We start from the raw sequence: 4610 nt of genomic DNA on the forward strand, positions 1-4610 counted from the left end.
CTTGGCCGTATCACATGACCGCGGGCGCGCGACTCTGGGAACAGCGCTCCCAGCGCCTGGGCGGGGCCCGGGCGGGGCAGACCGCATCCTCCGCATCCCTGGCGGTTACCCAGGAAGATGGGCCCGGCCCCGGCCCTGGCTCTCTTTGGCACCCGTGGCCGAGTAGGTTCCGCGCTCGCCGTCGCTGACAGCCCGCCACGGTCAGTCTAAACAATTGCTGGCATCTATTCAGCACTTACTAGGTATCCGGTGCTACTCTTGAGTGTTTTACATCCTTTTACTGATTTAAAACCCATAACAACGCTGTGTACACTTCCCCCCACCTCACAGATAAGAACACTGAGGCACTGAGAAATTGAGTAAGGTGCCAAGGTCACAGAGATAGCACATTGGTGGCTCCATAGTCGTTGCTCTTCACCACCGCACTCAATGTACTGCCTTTGAAAGAAAAATGCTCTGTGGAATGAAAAAAGGAAGGACTCAGCTCTCCATTAGAGATGGAAGGGGAGACATAATCTCCAGCCAGGACTAATCATGGCAGGATGTGGTATTTGTTCTGGATCTTGAAGGAAAGATAGGATTTCAACAGGCAAACAAAAGGCAATAGCTCAGTATCTTACATGTCAACAAGTGGCAATCAAGTAAATAAATAGAAGAGTCTGGGTTGGAGCATGTGAAGGCTTCCAATCCTGCCTCTGTTCCATCAAAACTCATATAATTAGATCCACAAAATCCTGGTAATTAACACACATACGCACATACATTACATGAGAGAAGAAAATTAAGTGGTTTCCTTGTCTTTCCTTCCTCTCTCTGGAATGGGAAAAATGGCTTACTGGGGAGAAAAAGGTGAAATGGGAAGCATGGAATAAACCACCTCTTTAAGGTGGCAGTGAAGACTCCAGGAAAACATACTGAATTGGGGCGGGGGACGCTCCAAGAATTGAAGCTGTCTTTCCCATGGGAATGGGATAGACCAACCACTAGCAGAGTGAGTTCTGGAATAGACACTTAAAAAAATCTCAGAAGTGATTGTAGAACTTAGGTAGTCTCACTAAGGCTGCACACTACATCTCCTGAGCTCTGCCCTCTCCCCTCCTTCAGATAAGCTTATAAATCATAGAAAAACTACATAAAGCATAAAGTAGCCTTCAAATTGCAGTTCAATAGGAAAAACAAACTAGTTTCAGATAAAGTGGGAAGCAATTTGGGAGGCAAATAGAAAAACAGAAAAAATTCACCCAAGTGCTTTGAGCTCTAGAGCAACTGAGTAAGAAAATGGGCTCAATAGGATAAGAACTCAATAATGAGATAATATTTTAAGTGCCCAGAAGATAGATTTTAAAAAGAAAAAAATAAGATAATAAAACAGCTGAAAGAGATGAATATGAGAACATATGAGAAAGCAAAGACCAAAACAACATCATTATAGAATAAATACATCAAAACAAGGAACAGAATAGACATGGCTAGAAATGGAATTGTTTATGTGGAAAAAAGCTTGAAATAATCACAATAATGGCAGACGAAAAACACAAAAGAAATTAAAACAATCAGAGAAACTAATAGATTAGATAGAAACTAATAAGCTCTGGAAGACAGAGATTATTGTGGTCCTTGGAGTTGAGAACTCATTAAATAGAACAGAAATTGTATTCAAAAATATAAGAACAGAAGTTTTCCCTAAAACGAAGTACTAATCTGTAACCTAAAAGGTCAAAACAGAAGACATTTTGATATAGAATATTTAATCCTGGGACATATTTTAATTTATTGAACTTCAAGTATTCAGGCAGAAAAAATAGAATGCCTACAAGCAGAAAAATTCAGGCTGTCCTTAGATTTCTCAACAGCAACATGCAGAGGCAGAAGACAATGGCACATTGGCTATAGAATTCTGAAAGAACAAAAGCATAATCCAAGATTATTATACCCAGCCAAGATGTCATTTGGAAATAAAGGTACTAGGCAGATTCCCACAAATATAAGAGAATGCATAGAAAAGAACTCTCTCAAATTCTTCTTGAGAAAACACTTGAAAGTAAAATCCAGCCAATTAAGAAATAGAACAAAATTAAGACTTTAAGAATTGAGAAGTCTTGGTGAAAGGATATGTGATGATCATCAAATCCATTTAAACACAGAATTCATACTGAACACTGTGTGAATTGTTGTTTTATATGTAAAATAATATGACTAAGAAATGTTGGGCCCTGTGGGAAGGGGTGATGGAAGATGGCATGAAAGTGCTGATGTCCTTGATCTTCCACAGCAGGGTCAATTGATTTCTAATTTAAAACATATTTTTAAAAAACAACAACATAATGTCAAAATCACTTTTCCTAACCTTAAATTGATATTTTAAGAAATAATAGCTCTTGTAGTGAATAAATCCTTAGAGTCCACCTTTTTAGTTTCTTTTTATTCTGTTAAATTCAAGTAAACTTGAATTTTTGAATTCAATTATTTTGAATTCAAGTAAACTGTAATATCTTTTAATTTTTTAATAACACATATATTTGATACTAATTAAAAATACATATATCTACATACCTATTTTTTTTTTTTAATTTTTTTTTTTTTTTTTTTTTTTTTTTTTTGGAGACAGAGTCTCACTCTGTTGCCCAGGCTAGAGTGAGTGCCGTGGCGTCAGCCTAGCTCACAGCAACCTCAAACTCCTGAGCTCAAGCGATCCTCCTGTCTCAGCCTCCCGAGTAGCTGGGACTACAGGCATGCACCACCATGCCCGGCTAATTTTTTCTATATATATTTTTAGCTGTCCATATAATTTCTTTCTATTTTTTAGTAGAGGTGGGGTCTCGCTCTTGCTCAGGCTGGTCTCGAACTCCTGAGCTCAAACGATCCGCCCACCTCGGCCTCCCAGAGTGCTAGGATTACAGGCGTGAGCCACCGCGCCCGGCCTACATACCTATTTATCTATCATTCTAGCTATATAAAAGCATAGAAAGATATTTAGAATGATGTTATCCAAATGTTAATATTCTCTATTTTTAGATGGTGAGATTTAGGGGTTGTTTTTTGTTTTTGTTTTTGTTTGCAGTGACTTTATTTTAGTGGCTTTTCAGGCCCCCAAAAAGAGTCTCATTTGATGGGGCTGTCACCCAGTCAACCATCTTCACTGTGGAGTCTTAATCACTTGATTCTGTTCTGTAGATCACAAAGATTCCTTCAAATATCTCTTCTTCCATTCCTTCATATTAGGTTACGTATTCTGAAAGTACATCTATCTTTCTCTAACACTTTGAGGTGGCATATTCTGGTCTCCTACATTGTGTTCAAACCAGGTTGTTGCTGCTTCTCCATTGTCATTAATGTTTTCATTATCTTTTTATTCCTCTTAGCACGGTCAGGGCATAACATATTATCTTTTAGGCCCGGGGATGGGAAATGGCAGGCTGGTAACAGGAAGAGAGAAATCATCTTCCTGGGAGTGGCAGGCACCCAGGACTGACCTGCATGAAAGTGTGGGTGAACCCAACCCTTTGTGTCTGCCGAGAGAGCTGAGCGATGGACCACACACCACCTGAGACCAGAGGCTTGCATTTAACAAGCATCAGCAGAAGCAGGAATGGAACATGAATTCACAGCCTTAGGCTGGACAGCTCTTGCAGCAATCCTTCCCCACGATGCCAGCAAAGATTCTCAAGGTGACGCTATCACTTCAACTATATTAGTCTCTTTTGGTTTCTCATTCATTTTACAACTTTCCTGAAGCCTTGCTCTCTTGGTCCCTGTCTTGTGTTTCCTTGAATGTGACTGTAATCTGCCCTCCTTTGATGTTTCAAGAATATCATATTTCTTTTCAGGATAAGCAAGCTGCTGAAGCCTCAGAAAAACTTCTGTTTTCTTGCCATCAGTACTCAAATTGAGTTGTTGGCACCAGTTCTGCAAAGTGTCTCAACACACATTATTAATGGAAGGCAAAATGGTTGACAAAGGAAGAATTGGTGTTTTACCTCTAGCTTTTGGGGAAGCTTTGAATTGTTCATTTGTTGGACATAGACAAACTTCATTGTGTTTCCCAGGCTTGTTTGGATTGACATCAGAAGTTGAAGAAACAGTTGATTCCATTTGTTCTATATTTGATTCATCTTTAACTGGAACCAATGTCAAAATCACGCTTTCCTCATCATCTACTTCCTCCTCAGAGACAGTCTTCTTGCTGCTTTCATGACTTGAGTCTGACATTTCCAGCAACACCTGGGGAAGGGAAAGCCGGCAATGTTAAGGATATATGCAGTTTACTTCTTTTAATCTCAGGGTTTTTTTTTTTTTTTTTTTTTTTTTTTTTTTGAGACAGAGTCTCACTCTGTTGCCCAGGCTAGAGTGAGTGCCGTGGCATCAGCCTAGCTCACAGCAACCTCAAACTCCTGAGCTCAAGGGATCCTCCTGTCTCAGCCTCCCGAGTAGCTGGGACTACAGGCATGTACCACCATGCCCGGCTAATTTTTTCTATATATATTTTTAGCTGTCCATATAATTTCTTTCTATTTTTAGTAGAGATGGGGTCTCGCTCTTGCTCAGGCTGGTCTCGAACTCCTGAGCTCAAACGATCCGCCCACCTCGGCCTCCCAGAGTGCTAGGATTAC

General features: G+C 40.2%; 1 pseudogene; it reads right to left on the bottom strand.

The window, feature by feature from the left end:
• Positions 1 to 3285: 3285 nt before the first annotated feature.
• On the bottom strand, positions 3286 to 4209 carry LOC138390267 (developmental pluripotency-associated protein 2 pseudogene; annotated as a pseudogene).
• Between the last annotated feature and the right edge of the window lie 401 nt (positions 4210 to 4610).

Source organism: Eulemur rufifrons, chromosome 8 (genome assembly GCF_041146395.1).
Source record: "Eulemur rufifrons isolate Redbay chromosome 8, OSU_ERuf_1, whole genome shotgun sequence".
In the NCBI taxonomy this organism is placed as follows: domain Eukaryota; kingdom Metazoa; phylum Chordata; class Mammalia; order Primates; family Lemuridae; genus Eulemur; species Eulemur rufifrons.